This window comes from Eleutherodactylus coqui, chromosome 2, assembly GCF_035609145.1.
Source record: "Eleutherodactylus coqui strain aEleCoq1 chromosome 2, aEleCoq1.hap1, whole genome shotgun sequence".
Lineage (NCBI taxonomy): Eukaryota > Metazoa > Chordata > Amphibia > Anura > Eleutherodactylidae > Eleutherodactylus > Eleutherodactylus coqui.
The window spans coordinates 236,537,681-236,565,616 of NC_089838.1; the positions used below are offsets into that span (position 1 = coordinate 236,537,681).

At 43.4% G+C, this 27,936-nt stretch overlaps 1 protein-coding gene across 2 annotated transcripts in view; it reads left to right on the forward strand.

Annotated features, from left to right (window-relative positions):
- PDE8A (phosphodiesterase 8A) overlaps positions 1–27,936 on the forward strand; it is a 261,199-nt gene that overhangs the window by 43,089 nt on the left and 190,174 nt on the right. The window lies entirely within an intron of this gene.

The window sequence follows — 27,936 nt, forward strand, 5'->3', positions numbered from 1 at the left end:
TCTAAACTGGGTGAAATAGAAAAAAACCCCACAATTTTGTCATTTTTGGGGGGGTTCTTGCTTTAATAACATACATGGTGCGGCAAAAATGAAATTTTAACTTTATTTGTGTTTCAATATAAGTACAGCTATACTTAATGTACACCGTTTTTTTGTTGTATTACTTAAAAAAAAGATATCTTTAAAAAAAATAAAACATTCCATCGCCATTTTCTGAGCCCATAACTTTTTTTTATTTTACTATCAATGCGATTGTGTGGACGTTTGTTTGTTTTTTGGGTGGATGAAGAATAACTTGTTGTTTCTATTAATACTGTTTTGTGGCACATATGACTTTTTGATCATTTTTTAATAAAAAAAATTCTGAGATACAGGGTGACCAAAAAAACCACAATTCTGGTGTTGTGTATTTTTTTCTGACAGCATTCACCATGCAGGAGCAATTTAGGTTATTTTACTAGAGCAGACTTTTATGGACACGATGATACTGAATGCTTTTTTTTTTTTGCTTTAAAATGGGAAAAGGGGTTTAGAAAAAACAAAACTATTTTTTATCCTTGCAATATTTTTTTAAAAAAATATACAACTTTTTTAAAAACTTTTTCCTTTGAGTCTATAGGGAACTTGAACTAGAGAACATTTGATCACTTCAGTATTGCAGTACATTGTACTTCTGTATGAATTCTATTAACTCATGCCACAACCATGGCTTAATAGACAGGAATACACCGCATCCCTGTGGCCTTCACAAAGCCCCTTGCTGCCATTGCACACGAATAGTAGCCTGCAATGTCATTGCAGCAGTGCCATTCAGAAACCAGAGGGAGCTCCCTTCCTTTGCTGGGCCATTTAAATGCCACCGTCAGAACTGACAGCATCTAAATGGTTAACAGCTGTGATGGGGATTATCTCCAATCAAGACAGCTGACATTCATGGCATATGGAGCAAGCTTGTCTCGCAGGCAAAGAATAAGATGCTACGGCACTCTGTAGTGAAGACACCATACAGAGAATCAATCTGACATTGGATTCTACTATTGCTTCTTCGCGGCATGGTTACTCAATGCTTTATATTATTATTAGATTGTTTATGATTGGGGTTATGATTTTTGGTTCTGATGCGCTTTTCATATTAATATTCCTTCTAAACCTTTGCCTTTCTTTCCTTTGCTCTGATACTCTTTTCTAGCGCCATTTTCTCTCCTTACCCGCATATTTTTTGATATGTCATGTAATCCATTTGCACCACTCATTTATGTTATCCGTTGTTTTTAATTATTATTATTATGTGCTCATTTACATCGTCAGCACATGTATATATTTATTGTTATGGTTTTTTTATTGTATGCACGCAGCTCTAGCTATAGCTTATTTGCGCACATCGTGTTTCAGGTCTTGCGTTTTATTTGGCGCTCTATCTTGTGTTCAGTTCATCTACTTTCTGTATATGGGAACTCTGCCTGTCGTTACAAGGTTGGATGTATGTATTAAGGAATTTGATGTCTACTATTTATAAGAACTCGCGTGAGAAGGTATGATGTTTCCCGATGAAGCTTCATCTGTAGTGATACGCATGAAGTCGTAGTTCACAGCACATATATTTTTGCCATTTTTTGGCTCCATGCTAGCACCATACCTTGGTAATAATTCTGCTAGATCTTTATAATGGTCTTTATGTTGTCCTATATTAGATGCCACATTGCTTTGTATTAAATGTATTTTTGCATTGATGTTCTCACTTTCCATAGACTTTTGGACACATCTATTTGCACCTTATTGCGCTATTTAATCTTCTATTCATGGGGCCGTTTGGGTTACACATGGCCTATCTTAAGGACTCGCTCAGATGAGCGTGGTTCTCGCGCTACTACAGCAGCACGAGAACAGCGCTTCTATAGCAACCGATGGGTTGCTATGGATGCGCTCACATGGACGCTTTGGAGAAGCGTAGGATCTGCGCTTCTAACAAAGTTAGGACATGCGAGTACCGACTAGCATGTCAGCTCCGTGATGCGCGCTGTGCAGCCTGATTTCCATAGGTTCCTATGGGATCCGTGGAAGCACGCTGCCTGCACCACGGATGTGTGAACGGGCGGCTCCGTGCAGCTAGAGACAGCCCGTTCTCGCGCATAATCCCTGCATGGAATTTTTTTTATGGCATTCATTTAAATTATCAATTTTTTTTTTATTCTGCTTTTGCACAATAGAATCACTTAAAAAATATGCTGTGGCACATTTTTTTAAATTTTCACGTAGATGGAGCTATTTGAGGGCTTGCTTTTTGTGAAATGAGCTGTAGTTATTATGGATGTTATTTTGTGGTTGATATAGCTTTTTGATAGCTTTTTATTCTGTTTTGTGTGAGACTGTATTAGCAAATTTAGTAAGTACGGTAGTTTTTTTATTAAATATTTCACAGTGTTTATCGTGCAGATTAAAAACATAAGATTTTTGTTTGGGTCACTATGGATGTGGTGATACCAATTTTCTGGTGGGTTTTTTTACATTTTTTTTACAAAATATGTAAAAGTGTTTCTAGGGGAGAGGATGTTTTTTTTGTTTTTAAATGGCCAAGGTCAGAAGTTTTTCTGATCCTGGTCCTTAGAGCAGAAGCTGACCTTATTCCTATGTGCCATAAAAAGGTGTATGCATTGGAATGAGGTCCCTTAACCGCAGTAAAATGGTGTATTGACAGAAACTAAGGGGTTAATAGGTTTTCCTGGAATTGACACTTATTGCCCATCCACAGGATTTACAAACATATTGCGTAAGTGACTGCTAGAACCTCTATGATCATGAAAACAGAGGTCCCATCTTCCTGTTTGAATGGACTGCAGTTGAACATGCACTCTGCCACTTCTTTTAAAGTCTGTTGGACTGACTGAGTACAGTACTTGGGTATCTCCATCAGCAGAGGCGTAACTTGAAGCTTCTGGGCCCAGGTGCAAAATCTGTAATGGGGCCCCCATCTATAATGCTTTTTTCATAGTACTGGGCTCCCAATATGGAGAAGAGAGGCCTTATGGGCCCCCTAAGGCTCCTGGGCCCGGGTGCAACCGCATCCCCTGCACCCTCTATAGTTACACCTCTGTCCATCAGTCCCATAGACTTTGAATGGAGTGGCGTTGTGCACAAACACTGTAGTCAGACAGAGGACACAGCACTCCCATTCACTTGTTTGTGGGTACCCAGTTGTGGAACCTGTAGCGATAAGACACATCACTTATCCTATGGATAGGTGATTTACTGAGTGTTTTAGATACTTCCATATACTTTTTTTTCTGCTACGTTTAACAAAGTGGTATTCTTTTGTAAAAACAGGACGAGGCCCAAATTGCACCAAAATCTGTACCAAATTGCATCCAATAATAATCATGCTGCTTTGCCAACAACATAAAGATAACTGCACATAGACTGCTACGGAGCAGAAGTGGGTTGTCTCCAGCAGTGAGTTGAGGTTATGTTTGGGCACGGACGATGGCCGTGTTCATGTCTGCAGACCTAGGGGTGAGCGCCTCAGTCCTGTTTTTGTTCTGAAACGGCACACCGCCTCCACTGCTGGTGTGATGGTCTGGGGGCCATCGCATACAACAGTTGGTCACCCCTAGTAGTGGTACGAGGGACAATGACAGCTCAGCAATATGTTCAGGACATACTGCAGCTACATGTGTTGCCTATCATGGCGGCTTCCAAGAGGCATCTTCCAGTAGGATAATGCTCTGCCGCACACAGCAAGGGTGTCACAGGAATGTCTCCACAACTTTACTTCCGTAGCCTGTCCGGTTGCCAGGTTTACTGCCAATAGAACACATATGGGACCATTTGGGACACCAACTTTAACAGCCTACAAGTTTTCACGATCTAGAGGTTCACTTACAGTAAATGTGGACTGATATGCTGCAGGATATCATACAGAACTTGTTTGCCTCCATGCCTGTCCATATCACATCTTGTATCTAAGCTAGAGGTGGTACAACAGGGTACTAGAGCCTCCATGCCCGCCTGTATCACATCTTCATCCGAGCTAGAGGTGGTACAACAGGGTATTAGAGCCTCCATGCCCATCCGTATCACATCTTGTATCTAAGCTAGAGGCGGTACAACAGGGTACTAGAGCCTTCATGCCCCCCGTATCACATCTTGTATATAAGCTAGAGGTGGTACAACAGGGTATTAGAGCCTCCATGCCCACCTGTATCACATCTTGTATCTAAGCTAGAGGCAATACAACAGGGTACCAGAGCCTTCATGCCCCCGTATCACATCTTGTATATAAGCTAGAGGTGGTACAACAGGGCACTAGAACCTCCTTTTAAAGTTTTCTGCAATAAATTCTCCTTTTGCTCTGATACTGTAATCATTTACTTGTATCAGCGTTTCAATCACACTTTAGAAAGTTTTATTTGATTCCGACAACTCCTTCTAGGGGAGGGATTTTTTTTAGTGTAGTTTGGACTCTATAAACTATCAATTTCACGGCAGCTTCTAAGTGTCAGCGGCTAATAAATATGTGATGATTTAAAGAAATGTTTTAATAATTTCTTGAATACATGCACCATGGAAAGGCCACCGGAGTAGTTATACATTTATTTGCTTAGAGTAGTTTATTAACTTGTTGGAATAAAGGGCTGCCATTTTAAATAAATGTTGTATAAACAGTTTAGACATGCCTGTTTTATTACCAACAAAACCATTGAAGCCACAAGAAACATTTCATAATTACATTTTCAACAGACCTTACAATTGTTTACAGCTTTTTTTTCCTTTCTAATGAACTACTTCCTTTTCGTATCATGTTACAAATAATTTGCATATTAGTGTACAATACAGAGATGAAATAACAAGATAGTAAAATCAGACTGTCCAAGTATAAAGGTGCATTCGCACAGCCATATGTTCAGGCGATGCACAGTCTGTGACCTCCACCGACAGTACTCGGCCCTGTAGTACCCTATAAGGCTATTCACATGACCGATTTTGCACACAGACCAATGATTCATGTGTAGAAATCGCTGCATGTCCTGTTCCTTATAAAAATAACCCAGGGTATCCATATAACAGTAAGGATGGTATTTAGTAGAAATGGCATGACACGGGTATAACAGATTCGTCTTCTGCTGCAGCCTACCCCTTACCCAACAAAGATATAAATTCATCCCTTTTTTCTTCTCCACCTGTTCTCCTCTTCTTCTGTGACATCACTAACTGTCCTTCCCGTACTTTTTCCGCTCCTCCTCTTCTTTTTCCCCAACTCCACCTTACCTCCCTCCTTAACCCCTACATCCACACTCCTTGTTAACCCTGTCATGCCTGGCCTCCACCCATGGCCCTGCAGGCCTAGTTATGGCCCATACTAACAAATTAATTGCCACGTCCATGCGGCACAAGAGACCCACGCTCAGGATGGGCGCAGGGTTTAATAGGTGTATTACACACTGCAGGACAATGAGCACCATTCCAGGTAGATGGAAAGAACCTGTCCCTACCAAACTGAGAAGTGAGGACTCCCTGCCTGCAAGTAGAGTTACTGTCCTGATAGGGACAGACCCACTGTCTTCCTCTGGGCCCTAACTATTTCTATAGGAACCCCTGGAGAGATGGACTGCCATAGCAACGCAAACAGTAAAGGTAACCAGTAACAATAGAAAGGATAAAGCAGTTGACTGAAATAGGAGCTTATTACCCAGGCTAGAGGATCTCACCAACTCCAACCTCTCCTCTAGAGAACTGAATAACCTGTTAGGAGGAAATGGTGGGAAATGAATATAAAGCTCTCCACACCTGCCGATAGGAAGAGCAACTAGAGAATCACACCCCCAACCCTAAGTCCAAGCTATTGCTTAAGCCCCAAGCTAAGGTACGCCCCCGCCCCTGCTATTGCAAATAGTGGAGGGGGAGCGGGAGCTCAATGCACTGCTTCCGGCCCGCCACACTTCCTCCCCCTGCAGAGAGAGACAGCGTATTTCGGCCGGGCGTAAAAACCTGGACGGTAAACGCATGTCGTAATAAGCCCTCAGACAGTATTCACTGTATAAAAAAATGTTATTTTAATAGCGTGGACTTTAACAGACATGGTGATACTAAATACGTTTTTTATTATTTTTCTGTTAAATTTTTTTTTTAGAAACATGTGAAAAGAGTTTTTTGAAAACGTTAAATTTTTATTATTTATTGTAATTATTACTAAAAAGCTTTTTTTCACTTTGCTTTTGTTTGTCCCTAAAGAGGACTTTAACTTGCGATCATTTGATCACTTGTACAGTTTACTGCAACATTGTAGTATTGCACTTTACTGTATTTTGATAGGACTAAGGCTGCCTGTTCACGGGCGTTGCGGTATCCCCAGCAGATCTCCTGCTCCCCGGTGGTGGGAGCAGGAGCCGACAGACGGATCTCCACTGTCAGCCTATCTGACAGATAGGCTGACCGCGGAGAATCGTGGCAATTCGCAGCATCTTGCGAATTGCCGCCCGCGAGCGGAGAATCGCTATGATTCTCCGCTCATGGACAGGAGGGAAGCGCTTTCCATAGCAATGCTAGCTTTCACTGCGCTCCCCGCAGCCGGATTATCGCCGCTGGGAACGCAATGAAAATACGCCTGTGGATAGGCAGCCTTAGGCGGCTATGAGTCCCGAATTATATCCTGCAATCTTCATTGTGCAGAGCTAATCGGGAGATTTCAATTCTCTTTGAGACATTTAAATGATTAACAGACACAACTGGAGTTATTTCTGATCCCGGCTATTGAAGGCGGGTATCAGCTGTCAAAGACAGCCAACAGCTCCAAGCAAACCCCATGCATAGCTGACAAACATATACGTCGGATGTTGCCAAGAGGTCAAAAAAATGCAACAAAAACTCACACGGTTTGTTTTTTTTGTCTGAAAAAGCATCAAAAACCACCAGGAAAAATGTCACTAAAAACAGTACTTTTTCGAAAACATTGGGGCTTATTTCAATTCAAAAAACAACAATTTTCTGGTGCAAATTATATCTAAAAAAAGTGCCTTACATGCTTTGCCCCACATTTGCTATGCATTCTTAGACACTTTCGGACAGTTTCTCCAACTGTCAGCGAAGGTTCCAGTGAAGATGTGAGAACAGCCCAATAATAGTAAAAAGTAGCAAACCAGTCATAAAACTGTCTTAATACTAATCAAAGTTTACATACTATGCCAGTTTTAAGAATGGGTACAAGCATAGTATACGTACAGTGAACATTAAGTCAATTACAGCAAGTAGATTGTTACTAAATTGTTATCTGAACAAGTCCCATTCCGCAATTCTAGTATTCCCCCCTTCAAAAAAAATCATAACTTTTTTTATCTTTCATGTAATATCTACAATAGGGCTTGTTTTTTTTACAGTACGAGTTGTATTTTTCAATGGAACTATTGATTGTACCGTGTAATGTATTGAAGACTTAAAATTTTTTTTTTTTTTTAATTAAATCTTTTTATTGCACTTTATCTCCATTTTTTGTTCTTTTCCACCATCACAACACAAAACATACCTTTACATAACATACCAAGAGTCAACCCAGCAAAGTATGGCTCAGTCCCCTGCACAGAATGTCCTTTTGGATTCCATTATTTAAAAAAAAAAACATTTCTAGGTGGGGCAAAGTGGGACCCCCCCCCCCCCCACACACACACACTTCCCCACAATTGCATCATTTTGGGGAGGTGGGGGGTTATTTTTAAGCTAGTAAAAATAACACATCTTTATTCTGTGGGTCAGTATGAGTACAGCAATACCAAATTTATAAAGTTTTTTTTCTATATTAATACTTTAAAAAATTAAAATGCCTTAGAATAAAGAAGGTGGAATTGCTTTCTGTTGCCATAATTTAACTCATATGACTTTTTTATTTTACCGTCGATAGGGCTGAGTGAGGACGCGTTCCTTGCAGGGTGACTTGTAGGTTGTAATTGTGCTATTTTGGGGGAGATAAGACTTTTTGATAGCTTTTTACTCCATTTTTTTCTCGGAGACAAAATGACCAAAAAATTGCAATTATGCCATTGTAGTAAAGGCCCATCTACACAGCCGTAGGCGTTTCATGTGCGCCAGTACGGCAAAAGCTCCGGCGCATAAATGCTGAGATCGCAATGCCGTGGGGCCTGGGGAGACATTCCCCCTTCCCTCCCCTCACCGGCTCACCTGTTCTCCCCCCCCCCCCCCTCTGGCTGTTTGCAATGGGTGGGGGCGGAGCTAAGCTCCCACCTCCTCCCCGCCCCTTGTCTGCAGCCAGCAAAGGGAGGGGGTGGAGCAGGAAGAGCTTAGCTCTGCCCCCATCCTGGCCACTTCCATTGCAGGGAAAAGAAGGGGAAGGGAGTTTAGCAGTCACGCTTCTAAACTCGCTCCCACCTCCCTTCTCCGGAACCTACACCCCCGCTTCCACCGTCCCCATAGGGACCTACGCAGCTGCCGCAGGCGGCGTGAAAGGGCCCGGCCGGGTGCTTTCACGCCATGCAAATACGCCCCTGTGCACTGATGCATTGTAAGCCAATGCATCAGAGGGGCAGCGTATATCGTCCAGGTGTGAAAACCTGGCCGATATATGCCCAAGTGAATAAGCCCTAAATAATGCGGGATTGGTAATGTGATATTTTAATAAACTGGACCATTACAAATGTAGCAATACCAACTTATCTATTTTTTTCATTCAATGAATGGCCAGGTGCTGCCTGTGATTGGCGGAGTGCTGTGACAATGAACGGCTGAGAGCTGTCTGTGGTTGGCTGATCGCTCAGCCAATCAGATACAGCCCTTTCAGCAGGCGGGGATTTTAAAAACCCGCCTGCTGAAAGAGCTTCAGAGCAGTGCAGGGAGAAGACAGGCTAGACACGTCTGAGCATCGGCAGCTGAGGAGAGGTGAGTATAATTTTTTTTTTAACACATTCTAAGGATGATCTTTAGGGAAGGGCTTATATTTAAGGCCCATCCCTGAAAAACCCTGCAGGGCTTGCCAGCAGCCCATTGCATTCAATGGGACTGCAGAAGTGCCGGTCCCATTGAAAGCAATGGGAGAACATCACGATCCTTTACTTCCCGCGGGGAGTCCCCTTTGGCCCTGATCACTGTTACTTCTTGATGTTGAAACGCGTGGAAATGTGATTTTTTTTCGCGGCAGAATTACGCATACAGATTTTGCCCATTTTCAGTACAAATTCAATGTGCGGATCTGAGCAAAAAAACCCCGTCAAAAAGATGCATATTGTGATGTGCATTTTTGAGGTGGAATTCACATGGAAATTTTCTTTTCAATAATATTTTTATTGGGTTTTATAATAAACAAAGATTAACACAAAGTTGACATCTTTGTTGCGTTAGAATACAATTTCTGTACCGTGACATAAATATTTTAATCATACAATGTGTTGTTGAATAGTAAAGAGACTAATATTGCTCCCGGGGCCTCCGTGCCCGCACCGCTGGTCCTATCACCCGGGCGGCTGGGGTGCGGCGCAGGGGAGCCCCGGTGCTGGTGACTACCCCTGGCCACCGCCAGGTTGCTAGGGAGGCGGCGGGCGCTGTTCCGTGCCACGTCCCCGTTGCCATGGCAGCCGGGCGCGCATCCTTTATATCCACCGGCCAGCTAGTGCTGGGGGCGGGCTTGCTTGTACTCTGGATTAGCTGCTGCTGCTGCTGCCAGGCTCCCGCCCCAATCAACTGCTGGGGTGGGAGTTCTAACAGCATTTAAACATGTCTGTTTCCTTCCTGTATTGCCAGTGTACGTTTGTCTCCAGGCTACACCTGCATATTTGGATTGCGCTCCCAGATCTTGACCCTCGGACTTCGGACCTGCCCTTGCTTTGCCTGACCCCTTTGTACCGCATACCCTCCTGTTGCCGACTCGGACTGTCTGACTCTCCCCTGTGTTCCTTTGTTTCCAGTGTTTGTCTGTATCGGTCCCTGTTCCCCCCTTCCCTTGTAAGTGTAGGGACCGTCGCCCAGTTGTCGCCCTAGGGCTTAGCCCAAGGGGGCAAGTAGGTAGGGACAGGGGTAGTGGGTTGTTTTCAGGGACTCCCATACCCGGCCCCAGATCCCCGACAAGTGCGTCACTTGAGTACTAGATATCAACTGTGAACCAGAAACTAGAAACGTATTTGTACCACTTGAAGGCTTTTACTTTATGGCAGAAGGGCCTATTAGGGAAAGGAGGGGGCTTAAGACATGGAGATATTTGGGAGGGTGGTATGTGGAGGGATTTGTATGCTAGTTAGTTAAAGGAAGATGATTTGTCAGCCAAATGTTCCATTTGGATATAAAGGAATCGAATGTCTCATTTTGGACTGCCAGCATATTTTCATAGGTGCAGTTGGTTAAGACTATAGAGGCTATTTCTTTTATGGAAGAAACTTTGGAGCTTTTCCAGTTGCATGCTTATTGTAAGAGGAGTTCCATGTAGTATATGGCAGAGAATTGTTCTACATTCAATGGGAAATTATTTACCCCTAACAGTAGAAGTGCCAAACCAAGGCTGTTTTTAGTTGCGTTGGGGTGGAGCGTTTTTATCATTTTAAACACCGTCTTCCATAGAGTGGAGATTAGGGGGAAACTCCAGAAAATATGGATCAGTGACCCTATTTGTCCGCAGTTTCTCCAATGTTTAGGGGATGCACTGCTATAGATGTATCAGAGCTTTAATGGAGTATAGTACCATCTGGCCAATAATTTATAGTACTGTTTGTGGGGGGATACACATGGTGTAGATTTTACAGCCCATTTTAGGGCGGTTTGCCATTCTTGTAGGGAGAATTGACTTGAGAGGCCTGTTTCCCATTTTAGGAACTGTACTGTTTTCTTTAGGAAAATGTCAGATAAAAATTCGTAGATTTGTTTATATGATTCTTGCATGTGTTAAGGGTATTAGATAGTAGGTCTTTTAAGATCGTTGGAATATTGATTTGCGTGGCGGGGTGCGTGCGAAGATGTTTTCTTATTTGGAGCAATACGTCTATAAAACTCAGAAGAGGGAATTTTATATTTTTCCCGAATTGAAGAGAATGGAAGCAGTTGTCCTTTATATGTAAAAGTCTGCTACCGATTTAATCCCAGTGTTTGACCATATCTCAATGGAGAGTTCAGGAATGAAAAATTTTAATGTTGACAGGGAATGATCTTTCCCCACCAAATAAAGTCAATGTAAAAAGAACTGGACAGACTAGCTTCCTTGGAGTTGGGATGGATGGGCAGGATTATACTACATAAAATGCTTATACTCCCTAAAATCCTCTACTATCTAAGGACTCTTCATATACCCATCCCAATCACAACCTTCGCTTCCCTCTACAAACAAATGAACTCATTTATCTGGAAAAAAAGCAAAACCTCAAGTAGCCTTTTCTCTTAGGATCAAAAATAAAAAACACGGTGGCCTGAGCCTACCTAACCTCCAAAACTACCACAACTCATTTTTGAGCGATCAAATCAAACACCTATGTGCTGCTCATCCCGACAAAACGTGGCTATCATTAGAATCTCACTTTGCATAAGTTTTAGACTGGATGTTTCCTGGCCCTCTCTAGTCTCCCCACTCACTTGTCCTTCCCATACACATGGAATTTTTCCACAGTGAATTCTGAACATACCTTCTGAGGCTGCCATAAAATTGGTAATTTATGAACTCCAAATTGTATAGAATACAAACAGGAATGAAAGAGATAATATCTTACTTTACAATTTAAGTTCTCAAGTTGAATATTTAACCCCTTGCCTGACTCCGTCGTCAGGCATGCCGTCGGGAGAAAAGTTTAAAATTTTTCTCCGATGCATGCCATGTGACGCGTGAGAGTGACTCGGGCCCCATTGAAATCAATGGGCAATGATCGTTATCCGCTGCCACTGCTGTAACAGCAGTGGCAGAGGATCCCTTCACCCCCGCAGGAGTCTCCTCATTGCTGAACACTGTGACAGAGGGGACTCCCCACGGCAATGATTTTCCAGGGAGGGGCTTGAAATATAAGCTCTTCCCCAAAAATCATCCCAAACGTGTGTAATAAAAAATATATATATATATACTCACCTGAATTCAATGTATGGACCAAGCACTGCCTGTCATTGGCTGAGTACTGTGACCACTCACAGGCAGTGCTCAGCTGTCATTTAATGAATGGCTGAGCGCTCAGCCAATCAGACACAGCGCTTTAAGCCGGCGAGGATTTTAAATCCCCGGCGGTTGAAAGGTCTTTAGTACAGAACCGGGATCCCACGCGCAAGACCCGCCAGACCCCGCCAGTGGTGGAGAGGTGAGTATATATATATATATTTTATTTTTTACAAAAGCTAGGGATGATTTTCAGGGAAGGGCTTATATTTCAAGCCCTTCCCCAAAAATCACTGCTGGGGTAGACTGCACACAACTGCATCATATCTCCTAAACTATACAAAATATTTTTAAAAATTCAGAAAAAGTCATAGGTTTTAAATTGCTAAAAAAAAGGGACATTTTTTTAACCCGTAAATAACTAAAAAATGCGTCACTTAAGTTGTTAATAATATAGATTCATCAAGTATGAAGATTTATAGTGCATGTGAATCCCGTAGAAGATATCTGTATTTCTGTGTCTCTCCAATGAGGACTGGTTCTGACTGTCCCCGTTTACATACAGCAGGACTCTATCTGAGTCAGTTGCTTTGCGTATAATGAGAATCTGGGACACGGAGTGACATAAGGACAGGGCTAGGAACAGCGTCACTGTGTGTATGTAAACTAACAGTCCCCACCCCTATATTTATTATCATGCTAGTGTTATTACATGAGTTTTATAAGTTTTATATCTTGCTTTAGCTGCTTTGTTACATGACCATTGTCTTATGGATTTCACACACAGTTTTTTCCTTAATTTAAAAATTATTTCCTACTGATACTTGTTGCAAATAGATTTTCTATGATCGCATCTCATTACCTAAGGAACACTCGTGTAGCAATTAAAATTATGGTAGTATAATTTTTGGGTCACCGAATATCTTGGGCATATAAAAACAACATCCAGTTTTGAAGTGCAAGTCAGAAACTCGCAGAATTCTACGGACGCAGGGGTGTAACTATAGAGGATGCAGGGGATGCGGTTGCACCCGGGCCCAGGAGCCTTAGGGGGCCCATAAGGCCTCTCTTCTCCATATAGGGAGCCCAGTACTATGAATAAAGCATTATAGTTGGGGGCCTTGTTACAAGTTTTGCATCGGGGCCTGGGAGCTTCAAGTTACGCCACTGTACGGACGACTCAGTTTAATGGTTGGCGCTGCTCGGCTTTACGGATCCTCTTGGCACAATCCTGTTTTTGCACATAGAATGTCTCTTGTTTTGACTCACAAGGTACAAGTTTGTGTGAAGACACATTGTGATGGATGGTGTGGTTGACAAGGTAATTATTGTAGTATGTTGCTACAGGCTGTTTTGTGCACTGGAGAAACGTAACTAGGATAGGAGTGTAACGGAAGCTGGTGTGAGTGTTTACATTTGACATAGGACTATGTCCAGTAATATGGCCCTCTATAATAAACTGAATTACCTTAGTTTAAAGGGCAAGTCACCTTAGTAGTATGCCATTTTTGTTTAGTTAATAGGGCAGAGCTACAGAATCATACAGTACATTAAAAAATACAATTTAGCATAATAAATAGATTCATCATTTGGAATATATTAAAAGGGACCTGTCAGAACACACCCTATACAATTTTACTTGATGTGCATACATAGTGTAATGTCAAGAGTTCAAAGCCAAAAAAGGAGGGTGCCTATGTAATACTATTCTCCCACTTGATAGCAATATGCCTAGAAAGAAATGGTTCTGTGGAATTTTATGAAAGCATAACTTGAAGATCATAGATCCCAATGCAAAATCTGTAAAAGGGTTCCTAAACTACATTGGAGTGTAGGAACAACAGACTCACAAATGCCAGAGGCCAGCTTCATACGGGCATATGTGCAGAGAATAGAACCCACTGATTTCAATGGGTTAGTTCACATTTCCGTATTTTGTGCGCGTATTTTGGTCACAAAAAAGAAAAAATAGAACATGTTTTTGCTCCCATAGGAACTAATAGGTGATTGCCTAGAGTTGCCCAAAAAACGACATGACTTTTCTTATCTTAAATACACAGAAATCACACGTGAAACGCAACAATGTAAATATAGTGTAAGACCGGCTTCACACGGGCACTAAATGCAGAAAATAGAAGCTATTGGGATCATTTACATTTCTGTATTTTGTGTGCACATTTCAGTCACAATACCCAAGGAGATGTGTGAAGTACGAGCTTGAAAAGGCCAATCCTGTCCGAAACGTAGCTTGCTTTTTTCAAAAACATACAGAAATAAAGAACTTATTTTATTGAAAGTTTACCGTTTATGCTACCACGTCTTTTACTATTTTTGGACTGGCACATAGAAATTGTGATGAGGTGTACACTAAGTGACCACTTACAGCTATCGTCAGAGACCTCCTGTTCCCTTGTGTAGCAGCAATGATCAGACAGCAGATGGATTCCTGTAGTTTCACGCACCAAGTGTAGCCTCAGCTTTCAGAACTCTGATAGGGTCTTTTGATCAGCATTACCAACCCTATTGCACCATCCTCTCAGAAGTGTTTTGTTCTTGACCATTTGTACTCAATTTTCGGATCTGAGGCAGAGCCCACGAACTCTCCTATATATCCCGACAAAACTGTCTGGCCACCGAGGTGTCACCTCTCCGCACTTCACCATTAAAAAGAAAGGCAAGAAAGACGCTATGTAGCAGGACTACCAGACTCAGCCAAACATCTCTGTATCAAGATGCTCAGGGGCTACAGAGAATGGCATTGTGGACTGCAGGCAGTCCTGGGCCATAAGTTGTGCATTCCTGGTCCATGGCCACCTTTTAGTGTATTTTATACCCAATCAAATACTGAAAGCATTAGATACGTAGAGAATCTCTGCCTTGCCTGCAGTTTGCTGAGATTATTGTCGTCAGCAAACTATTAGCGTGGCTTAATTCCAAGTCAAATAGAGGTAACTACTGACTTTCTTGGGATACAATGTAGCGCAGAGCGACATGGCAGGTGGCCTTGATATGTTGTGGTGTTTGCTGAAGTGTACACTCAAAAATGGGACTCCTTTATATATGTATATCTGCTCATCAAGCTCAATGTGTTATGTCCTTTAATCGCCGAATATGCAAGAACATATACAGAAATATACAGGGTTATTATAAATGATCTTCCCAATCTGAAACCCTCGTAACGCCCATTTAATGACACTTACATACATAAATTTAATATCAATGGAAACAGAAACTTATACATTTTCATTTAGCAAAATCATCTAATGGTAAGATGTCCTTGCTGCCCAGGTTTCATCTTCCAATAGGACAGGTATCCTGTGCACTGTTAACATCAAGAATGGCGCACACAGATCCCTGTACAGAAGAGTTTGTGACTTCCTCATGCCTCGGCTGCATTCTGCACTGCCTGTGAAACCCAATGACTCCCCCACCCATGCGGTCTGATACCAAAGGTGTAAGGAAGAGAAGCTCCAAGACATACAAGAAACAGGCGGATGTGATGTGTCAGGGCACAGGGGGGATTGGAGTGTATTGCACTGTAGTGTGTGAATGTATGAGTGTACTATGTGTGTTTACATGCATTTGTTTCTGAGTTAGGCTTCATTCACACGAGCGCATAAATGGCGTGTTTTTTACAGCCAACCCATCTACGTGCCTATCTCCGGCATTGGTTTCCAATACAGCCGCTCACACAGCCGAATATACGGCACGTAAAAACGTTGCACCATGAAAAATGGAACACACGCGACTGAAATACACACTGACGTATATACGGCGAGCAAAAAGATTGTTCTGTTGTTTGCCCGATATTTGGTGGCGGCTCCCATACACTGCTTGGGAGCTGGAAAAAAGGGAAGGGAGGCATTTTAGCAGCGACCAATGCTGTGATAAGCTTACAGGTGCCTCTATATAGACATTGGAAGGCATCCCGAGGATTTTGGCAGAGGGAGGATTTTCTGGGGCGTGACGTATTTTTTCACTAAAATCGTCGCTCTCGGTCATGTGAATGGACAAGAAAACGCTGGCCGTGAGCGTGGAAAATTGGACGACCATGCACTTTTACGGCGTGGACGAGAAAACGAAAAACGCACACAGCCGTGTGAAAGAGCCCTAAATCTGCATCTACCTATACATTAGTGTATGCAAATATATATGTATGCACTGTGGGTGATATGTATTAATGCCATACTTGCCAACTTCCTTGGAATGTCTGAAAAACTCCTGGAAGAAAGGAGATCTCCTAGACTCCCAGAAGAGTCTGTAATCGCCTGGGTGCTGCATTCCCTTAGAAATATACTCACCCCTCCTGCAGCTCTCCCCAGTCCTGGGTGCCGTTCCTGCATCTTGTGTCTGCGGACTGTAGGGAGTCTGCGGCATTAGGGAGTGAAGAGGACCGCAGGAACAAGGAGATGTGAGAACCTGCTTATCTGGTCTGGAGTTAGTTTTGAAGTGGACTCTGATCTGGAGTGTGTAGTAAAGGGATTCAGGTCTGAGAGTCTGTATTTATAGAGACTGGAATCAGATTTGTTTAGGGGGTCTGGTCAAATATCATAGGCTGGTGATTAGAGATGAGTGAGTATACTCGCTAAGGGCAATTGCTCGAGCGAGCATTGCCTTTAGCGAGTACCTGCCCGCTCGAGACAAAAGGTTCGGGTGCCGGCGCGGGAGAGCGGTGGGTTGCGGCAGTCAGCAGGTGGGAACAGGGGGAGAGAGGAAGAAAGAGATCTCCCCTCCGTTCCTCCCAGCTCTCCCCCGCAGCTCCCTGCCCGCCGCCGGCACTCGAACCTTTTGTCTCGAGCGGGTAGGTATTCGCTCATCTCTACTGGTGATGTATATGGTATATAAATGGGCGTAGCATAAGGTATATAACTTTATGCACCTTTTCACAATGTCCCTGATGGCCATTCTCTAAAGTATGATTAAAGGCTCATTCACATAGTGCTATTCACTATCCTGTGGCATTCTGTCCAGGGGGTCCATCTGAACCCTCAATGGAATAGTAGACTTTAATGAGTCAAATGGAGAACACAGACTTTAATGAGTTATTTTTTGTGGACAGAATATTGTAGTCGACTATGCTACTGTCTTTCAGAAATAAAAGGAAAAGAAGTAAGGCCGCTTGCACACAGGTATGCTATGGAAAAACACTTTTTCCTGCACATGAGTCAAAATTAATTGTGATTTTCCGCTCGTGAAGAAAAAATCGCAGCATGCTCTATTTTAGTGCGGTGTTCACACAGACGGCTTCCATTGACTTAAAGGGGTTGTCCCGCGGCAGCAAGTGGGTCTATACACTTCTGTATGGCCATAATAATGCACTTTGTAATGTACATTGTGCATTAATTATGAGCCATACAGAAGTTATAAAAAGTTTTATACTTACCTGCTCCGTTGCTGGCGTCCTCGTCTCCATGGTGCCGACTAATTTTCGCCCTCCGATGGCCAAATTAGCCGCGCTTGCGCAGTCCGGGTCTTCTGCAGTCTTCTATGGAGCCGCTCGTGCAGAATGCAGGCTCCGTGTAGCTCCGCCCCGTCACGTGCCGATTCCAGCCAATCAGGAGGCTGGAATCGGCAATGGACCGCACAGAAGAGCTGCGGTCCACGGAGACAGAGGATCCCGGCGGCCATCTTCAGCGGTAAGTATTGAAGTCACCGGAGCGCGGGGATTAAGGTAAGCGCTCCGGTAAGCTTTCTTTACCTCCCTGCATCGGGGTTGTCTCGCGCCGACCGGGGGGGGGGGGGTTGAAAAAAAAAAAACCCGTTTCGGCGCGGGACAACCCCTTTAAATATTAAGTAACTAACATTGCGGACAGGTCACGAATTCCGCGCCATCGCCTAAAAGGCAGTGTGAACCCACTGTGGCATTTAGACTCAGGGCAGCACCACCTGTAAATACAGCCCTGGATGTGAGCAACGTGCATTTACATGCCGCAGATTACATTACAGGTTTCTTTGTTTGACAGATACATTACAAACAATAACATTTGGCTTATTTGGTGCCACTATAAATAGCCAGTGTGATATGTGTTACACCCATGGGGCTGCTCCTTTCTCTCTTCCTCTTCTCTTGCACGGGATGAAAACAGTAACAAGACAATTGTCTCCATGCAGTGCAGCCAAATTATGTCCATACAATGAATGTATTTTCAGGAATTATTTTTTTGTTTTCCGTGTTCCTAAGGGCTCCTTCACATGGGAGTATTTGCACAAAATTTTTGCACACGTAAAATTTGCGTACTCAATACGCAAATAAGAGAACCCACTGATTTCAGTAGGTTCATTCACATTGCCTTTCTTTGCGCAAAAAAGTTCCCCAAGGCAGTCTATGGGAAGTGCGCAATTGTGCCCACCATGCACTGATACGAGCGCAAAAAGGCTTCATACATAGCACAAATACATTGCGCTGAGGAGTGCACCCGTCTAAAGGAGCCCTAGGCCTGTGATGATTGGAACATTTCAAATATGACAAACCCTGATCAAGAGGAGTGACGTCTCTTCTTGAGCAGAGCACCCAAAAAGTGTGTGGAGGCACCCAGGAAGTGAGTGGGTTGGGGGGGATGGCATCGTCTCTGTCCAAGGAGAGCGCCCAGAAGGGGTGTGAGAAGACACCTAAGAGGTGAGCGAGGAGACTTATAGGGTCATACATGCTCCTCGGGTAATTTAGGCAACTAAGGACTTATTTACATCAGCGTAGGTGTTTTTATGTGCGCCCGCTGGTGCTGTAAAAATGCGTGAATGGGTGCACAAATCTGCATATACGCCGAGCCCAGATTGCCGTCGGGTGGGGGAGACAGTTTAGTTCTGCTAAACTGCTTTCCCCCTTTCCACCCCCTCATGTATTGGCAAGGGGGCGGAACGGGGTGGGAGCTAGTGTGCTAAGCTCCCACCTCCTCTCTACCCCTTGTTGGCTGCCAGCCATGGGAGGGGTTGGGCGCTTAGCAACTACCTCCCGCCCCCTCCCATTGCAAACAGCCGCCAAGAGGTGGAGAGAAGGAGAGAAGGGATAGGGAGTTTAGCAGACATGCTGCTAAACTCCCTCCCACCTCCCTTCTCCAGCAGCTACCATAGACTCCCATAGGAGTCTATGGCAGTGGCCATATTCCGTCCAGGAAAGATAGTTCCTGAACTATCGTTATCTTGACCTATGTGCTGTCTTGGCCGGTCAGGCGCTTTTACACGCCATCTGATCTGATGCATTGGAATCTAATGCATTCGATGGTAGCTTATATCAGCTGTGAAAACGGCGGCCGATATACGCTCGTGTGAATAAAGCCTCAGAAAGATGGAACAATACCTCTGCAGTGCCACCTATTCCTTCAAATCAACGTACAACTCTTTAACAAGTCTGTAAAACAATGATTGGGAATAAGAAACTAAACCAGAAAACCATACACAGACAGCTGTTTGCCCCTTGTTGGGGTGCAGTAGTTTCTGGCTTGGCTGGTGAGAACCCTGATCATGTACTATGTTTGGGCTATTTTAAACTGAATGATTATCTTTCAAATTCTCATTGTATCATGCGAACCTGAATGATAATTGTTCAGTGTAAATCTGCCAGTAACTGAACACCGAACCATAATTTGTTTGCCTATCATCCAGGGTTCAGATTGTGCAGGCATAAAAGTCAAATGATGATCGACTTGTGTAAACAGGCAGTTGTTCATCTATGTACGACTGCCTGTTTACTGTGGATGGAGATAGATGGCCAGAAGCAGGGACGTAACTATAGAGGATGCAGGGGATGCGGTTGCACCTGGGAGCCTTAGGGGGCCCATGAGGCCTCTCTTCTCCATATAGGGAGCCCAGTACTATGAATAAAGCATTATAGTTGGGGGCCCCGTTACAGGTTTTGCATTGGGGCCCAGGAGCTTCAAGTTACACCTCTGACCACAGCGATATCCAGCCCGCTCTGCCTCCAATCACTGAGCGATCATCGTATGAGAGGATGGTATTAGACCATAGTACTAGAGCCTATTAGACCATCACTAGATCCAATCCACCATGCTGCTCCATCCAGCACAAAGGCTGGAAACTAATGGAAAGCTGTTCAGAGACTTTATTGGTTTCAGGGATGCAAACAGAACCCGAGACTAGAACCCAGGGATGTGAATGCCCCATTAGCTGTAGCTCAGTAGGCTGTTGTGAAATGCACGTTTTTTTAGGCGTTTTCCCTAATTTGTGGTATTTTTTCAGTCCATGGCCTTTTCTTCCAAAATATAACATTCTTGAGGTAAAGCATATTTTTCAGCCATTTTCCCATAGACTTTTGCATTGGAAAAAAACCATTCCAAAAAATAGACGCATGTGTGTACAAGGCCTCAATGAACACAGGCGAGTGTGATATAAGTCCGAGAAACTTGGATTGATATCATGCTTGAAATATGGGATTTTCCCTGCGATTGCAATGCATTTTGTGAGAAAAACGCATTGCATCTGAAATGCATGTGAAAATCGCATGTTTCAATAGCAAAAAAGAAAAAATTGCATTCCATTCACATGTAAATCGCATGTGCATGCGAGTGCAATCCGATTTTTTTTTTTGCTGCCATAGGAAATAATGGGCGATATCACCAAAAAAAATAGGACATACCGCAATATTTCCATATCTCATGTATAGACACTAGAGATGAGCGAACGTACTCGTTTCGAGTAATTACTCGATCGAGTACCGCTATTTTCGAGTACTTCAGTACTCGGGCGAAAAGATTCGGGGGGGGGGGCGCCGGGGGGCGGGGGGAGGCGTGGCGGCATGGGGGGTAGCAGCGGGGAACAGGGGGGAGCCCTCTCTCTCTCCCTCTCCCCCCCACTCCCCGCTGCAACCCCCCACTCACCCACGGCGCCCCCCGAATCTTTTCGCCCGAGTACGGAAGTACTCGAAAATCGCGGTACTCGGGCGAAAAAGGGGCGTGGCCGAGTACGCTCGCTCATCTCTAAATTAGACACCCATTGTAAATAATGGGTTACTACAAAGCGCATGTTCTGTGTGTCTTTCAATTGTACTCAATGGCCTAAAAGAAAGCTGCCAAAAAAAAGTTTATAAAAAAGCACATGAAATTCAAAAGCTAGAAGAGATATCGCAACAAACCTACAGTATGTGAAGGAAGTATTAGGGGAAAATGGGATTTAGAAAGTTGTGACTCAAAATCAACAGTGAAGTAGCACAGCATGCTGAGCTACTTCCTCCAAGAAAATGCAAGGTAGCAAGCCAGAAGTCTGACAGACCCCATTATAATCAATGGGGTCCATCAGCTGCCATTGGTTTCCAGCATAGGACGAATCTGTTCCCAGCTGGCATTCTGTTTTCTGTTTTCCTGTTCCCATAACCCAGGAGTAGGAAAATAGAAGTTCCAAGTACAGATATGATAAATTATAAAAATGAATTTGCATATAATTATTGATATGGTTAAACAAATAAAAGAAGATTACAATATGATAGTAACCCTCTAGGACGGTACCTATTAACCCATTACTTCCCTCAGTTCAGATTGTATGAGTGGCATTCAGCTAACGCTGCTTATAAGGCACACTCTGCCAGCATTGTTTATGGGGAACACTTTGCTGCCCTTATTGTTTCTGTGGGCACTCTGCTGGCACTGTGAACAGGGATTACTCTGCATGGTGTTATTAATGTAGGCACTGATGTGAAGAGCAGTCTAGTTGCCATTATATGGGTTTGTATTATTTGTGTCCTGTGTAGTGGCTTTATTTATTTGCATTATTTAGCATTGTTTATGTGTATTTTATGATGCCAGTAGTTAGGCAGGGCTCTAACAGCCATAATTCACTGCGTGCCGCCCACAAAAGACACATGTGTACTTGCTGTATGCCGCCAATCACCATGCATGTATGTGCAAGTAATACGCACCAAAATAGAACATACTGCAATTTTGATACATTGTATTCCGCCTGCATAACCTGCGTGCAGAATACGTTGTATCAATACATTCATGTGAGAGAGCCCTTATTTTTACATTATGGTAAGGTTGTCTACAAAAACTCTATGGTGGCATTATTTATTCATAACTAGGCACTATTGGGATAACTTACTAAGCCTGGCATTTCCTGCACTGGGCAAAGCATGATTTTCTATGGTGCACTGAATGTATGAAGACGAGCATACCTCTTAATGTATTTAGCGCATCCCTGGCAACTCCAGGCGCCTTGACAGAAATATATGTCTGGTCCCGACCAGGTGTACATATCTTGCATATTTTACACCACTTTCTGGCATATTGTATCTGGCCATGTCCACTCCTGTAAAGCCTCGCCCACTCTTTGGAAAATTGGTGCGGGCCCGCGCAGGAGGTAGAAGAGTTGAAACAGAGTTGCAACATTTTTCCACAAGCAGGCATTGCACAAAAAATAGCGACTTTTCTGTGGCAGTATTCTAGCATAGGATACAAAGTAAGTGTCCCCCTATCTGTCTATTTGATGTATTTATTTGTATGTACATGCACATAATGTATCCATAACCGTACAAGTGATTACGCCTTAACAAAATTCTGTATACGCTTCTGCTGTCACCACAGAAATAAATTCTGGTGATCACATGACTGACCAAAAACTGGGGCAGACAAGGGTCATATAAACACCATATCCTGTAGATTACACAAATAAGTCGGAACTCTCTCTAGGGACTCTGGCTCTCACTCAACAGCTGGACTCCCTAAATCTGGGTGCAAGATTATTTGTGCAGCTGCAAAAAATGTATCCAAGCTATTACTATGTGCAAGCATAATACTAAGGACCCCCACCCAACAGTAAAGGTAGGTGCGTGAGTGGCTGCTTATCGATATTTTGCCCCTGTGTTACCTCCGCTATACAGCCTTTCAGAATGCTGCTGGGAACTGGTGGGTGCCCGTGTAACCTCGTATCGGTAAAATGGTCACTTTTCGATGATTTATGGATGGATTTGATCCCTTTTTTAGTGATTTATTCGCAAATACAGTAATGTGCTGTGTTTTATGGGATTAAGGCTCGTTTCACACACAGGCGACAAAATCACTACAAATTGCATGTATGTGAAGCCCATGCTTTCTTATGGGTTCCTTCACATTAGCAATGTTGTGTAGCCTGCGTCATTGTGAGAAAAAAAATAGCAAGTTGCTAAATATTACCGTGATTTGTGATGTTTTGTAGCCCACATTTCCCTATGTAGCCTTTCTTTCTGTTGCATTTTTTGTGCGGTGCGATGAAACTTTTATGGTAGGAAGTCCCACTGTAAATGCCATAAAATAAGCCCTAGCTGCATAGAAAAACAAGAAAAACAACAAATACATCACCTAACAGCTTCTGTTCCCTCCGCCCCGTCTTCACTGTAGATCCTCGGCACTTGCTTGTAGTTTTCTCTCAGCACTTCCTGGTCAGGGGTTCAAATACCCCACCTCAATGAAGTACTGGCTGTGATTTGTTCTTGAGTGCCGCGGTTCACCCAATCAGAGCCAGCGCTCGATGAACCAATCACTGAATTGAATGGCTGTGATTGGTTCATTGAGCACTGGCTCTAAAATTTCGGGATAGGACTTATATTTCAAGCCTCCTCTCCCCCCACTTCCCCGAAAATCCGGGCAAAAATATGGCCATGAGAAAATACAGTAATATCACACAGATTACCGATGCAATATTGCATCGCCCATGTGCAAGAGGTCTAAAGTCTTTGACCAATCAATGTAAAAAAGGTTATAGTTTGTTAAGGGGTTAAAAGTGGAATGTCTGTGAATACCAATACAAAAACTAAAAGTGTCTTGGCATGTAGTGGTTTTTGAAGCAAAGGTCTTACAGAAAGCTCAGTCATGCGACTGAAAGTGGCCATGCTTTAATGACAGACTGTGGAGGACCCATGATCGCCCTTGCACATGGATCAGTGAGCTATTTTTAATTACTGGGCTACCAGGGACTATAATTAAGTTCCAGAACAGGCAATTGATCATGGGCGATTTCCTAGTATGATTGAGAACTCACCGCTGAAGTGTAGATCAGAGGTAGATGCCTGGAATATGGGAGTTCTGGACAAGATGCAGTTGTAAGGCTGCTTTCACATCTGTGTTCGGGCTCAGTTCAGGGTTTTTGGAGGAAAGAGACTGAAGTAAAATGGAAAAACCTGATCCGTTTCCCTCATTGATTTCAATGGAGTTCAAAAAAAAGGAAAGGTTTTTGGTTGCTCTCATTTTGTATGTTTTCTGGGTTTTTTTGGACTGCAAATTAATGCGGCAGACTGCACTATTTTCACATCCAAAACAATGGAAACCTAATAGGACACTGAAGCAAACTGAAGCCTTTCTGGGTTTTTTTGGGAATAAATGGGGGAAAAAAAACTATTTTTTTCTATTTTATTTCAGTTTCTCTCCTTCAGAAAAGAGCAGAGAGATGGAAACCCTGAACTGAGCCCTGACACAGGTGTGAGAGCAGCCTGAAGTATTTGTTATCAGAAAGTATATTTTTCTGCTAGAACAATGTATCCAGTATAAACTGAAATGCGCAAAGCTACAAATTACAACAATATAAACAAACTAGGTGGAACACCCACAACTATAGGGCTGTTTTACAGCAAACATGGAAACTCCTCATTGCACAGCTGTAAATTTTCTTCTGTTTTCACTTCCAGATTTTATTTGCCAACAATTCAATTGCTGTGTCCAACGGCTTTGCTGCTGTACATAAACACTGCTGCTGCTACAAGTGTGAGATCAGGCACCTTCATGTGCTGCTTCAGCACGTTCCTGATTGGATTCTTCCTGAAATGAGTTAGTGACAAACCCAAGTGTTACAGGCTAGAAAAGGTCCCTTTAAAAGCTGCACTGTACAGTTTGAGATCAAGATAAAGCATGTTTAATTTTGTTCTTATTTATTATGCTGATTTTAATTGTTCTCTAAAACCTGGTTTAGACACAACGATTATCGCTAGAGATGAGCAAGTATACTCGGTAAAGGCAATTGCTCGAGCGAGCATTGCCTTTATCGAGTACCTGCCCGCTCGAGATGGAAGGTTCGGGTGCCGGCGCGGGGGAGCGGTGAGTAGCGGCTGTCAGCAGGAGGAAGCGGGGGGGGAGGGAGGGAGAGAGAGATCTCCCCTTCGTTCCGCTCCGCTCTCCCCCGCAGCTCCCTGCCCGCCGCCGGCACCCGAACCTTTCATCTCGAGCGGGCAGGTACTCGCTAAAGGCACTACTCGCTCGAGCAATTGCCCTTAGCGAGTATAGGCGCTCATCTCTAATTATCGCTCAAAAAATCCTTTGAATGACTTTTGAGCGAAAATCGCTGTGTGCTTTTACAGCGCAAGGTGATCGCTCAAACGTTGAGCGATCACCTTGCGCTCTGAGCGGGGGATGCAGAAGACAAGCGGGATCGATCGCTGAAAGATCAGCGATTCCTTAACGAAAGCTGCACGATGTCAGTGCAGTTAGACACAACAATTATAGCTCAAAAGATTGTCTAAATCAGCCTTTACTTATAATGATTGTTTCTTCTATTTTCAAAGTCACACTAAAACCTGATTTAGACTGGATGAATGTTTGGCAAATGATGCCCGACACTTGTCCTCGCACATACTAGCTCTCATGCTGCTGCACTGGAGCTAGTATTGTTGGCTCACAATGGGGAGGCTGGAGGAGATTTCTCTCTCCCTCGCTCCCCTGCCTCTCTCCATTGACTTAACATAGCGGCCGTTCAATACTGAACGGCTGCTATTTACACTGAACATTCATTGTTCAGTGTAAAGAGCAGCCATTCAGTATTGAATGGCCACTATGTTAAGTCAATGGAGAGGGGCCGGGGAGCGCGAGGAGAGAAATCTCCTTCACTGCCCCACCCCCCTGCTGGCCGCTCTGTGAGCGAGCCAGCTATACTAGCTCCCATGTGACAGCATTGGAGCAAGGACAGGCAGGGACGAGTGTCGGGCATTGTTTGCCCGACATTCGTCCCATCTAATTGGACCCTTAAAGGCAATGTCTCATGAAGAGAACACATATCCATATGTCCTATTAAGAGATATAGACATCATACAGGGGGGTTTTCCAACCAGGAGAGTTGCTCTGTATGAATGGTTGCTGTCCTGGTGGACCTGAGCTGTCTTTGTATATATTATAAGGAAGCTAAATGCCTACCATGTAATGGCACATGTACTGGTTGATCTACTTACTGATGGCATCCTGTATATTTGACTAAGGCCGGCTGCACACAGGTAATTTGGATTTCGCATGCGGGAGCCTGCAGGGGAATCCAGCTCTGATCCCCTCCGGCAACTCTGTGTACATTCTCTTTTCTGTATTGCAGATGACCACGGACACTCACCATCGGTCATGCACAGTACAGATTTTTTTTTTTTAATCCTTTTTTTCCTTGCGCCGTCACTAGGCAATGGCGTGGGTACACGCGGCTTATCCACAATGTCAATGGAAGCCGTCCGCATGGATTCCGCAGAAAAATAGAACGTGCGATTTTAAATCTGTTTTAAATGAGTGTAGAGTTTTTGCAGAATGAACATTGCTTTTTTTGCACCTGTGGCAAACAAAGACGCTCCAACTGAAATAGCTAATTAGTCATAATTGAGTTCCCGATATGTTCTATTTTCGGTCAAATTACACAGTGTTTCACACATCTCTTTGTGTATTGCATGAGGATTTGCCCTCGAACATTGTCTTCTATGGGGACCTTTGGTGCACAAATATTGTTTTTCCATACAAAAAAATAGAGAATGTTTCTTTTCTGCAACTGAAATGTGCGCAAACCCCTTGGAATCAATGTGAATCGAGACCTACTATGCAAATAAGGAAGATGGAACAATACCTCTACACCACCATAGGTCCATCTTCCTCATTTGCATGTTTCCAAGAGGAGCATGAATGGCCTTAGACGTCTCCTCACTCACCTTCTATGTGCTCTCCTTAAGGAGTGATAATACCCCTCCCAACTCTAGCCCTACTATGTGATGTATAAAACAGAACTGAGTGGTGGGAATTTATCTATTTATTTGGGCACAAGCAGAGAAGGAGTTAATCATGGTGAGAGATTCCATCAGGAATTGCTGCCATTGAAAAAAGGTATGAAGGGAAATGGAGCCCGGCAACGTCAGGAGACTAGTGCTGGACAATCAGGAGAGACGCTCCAGAGATACAATGCCTAAAACATGAAGCCTAAAGAAGGACCTGAGTAGGTTGGAAAGCTCACTATAACATCATGTATTTTTGTTAGCCATTAAAAGGTATCATATCTACAAGATTACTTGGTTTCTCTCACTGAGAACAATCATACTGGAGATACAATACAAACGGCAGCCGAAGAGAAAGCGGCAAACGTGAAATCGCAATATGTACTTTGGCCCATGCGATGATAGTTTGTCAAAAAAATTCCCAATAAATGTGTGAAGGTTTTTGCAGCATTGTAACCATAAATTGTGTATGTCATGAATTTCATTGTCCCCCATCTCCAATCTTGAATGATTTAGCGATATGGTAATATTCCATTCCTGTATGGTCATAGAAATGTAAATAACCTGATTTGAATGCATTTACAAGGACTTCATGAAAATTTGTTGAACAGTGATCGGTCTGTGTAAAAGGGCCTTAACATATTCTATTCCGATATATAGGATAGATAAGAATGCCTAGTACAGACTGGACTATATACACGTAGCCAGGACACAGAAGGGAACATTTGTTTAATTCAAAGTCCTGGAAAACAATTCACAATGGAAATGATGTTTGTTACAAAGTTATCTAATTAATGATTAAACAGCTTTACTTATAAGAAGTCCTTCAAAAGGTCCATCTTTTATAATGGATCCACTAACCTGCATCAGTGACTTTACCATATTGCCCCATGCCTCTCTGCCAGGGTCTACACTGCATGGAAGGGCTCAAGGCCATGGGCGGTTTTTCACCCCGTATTAC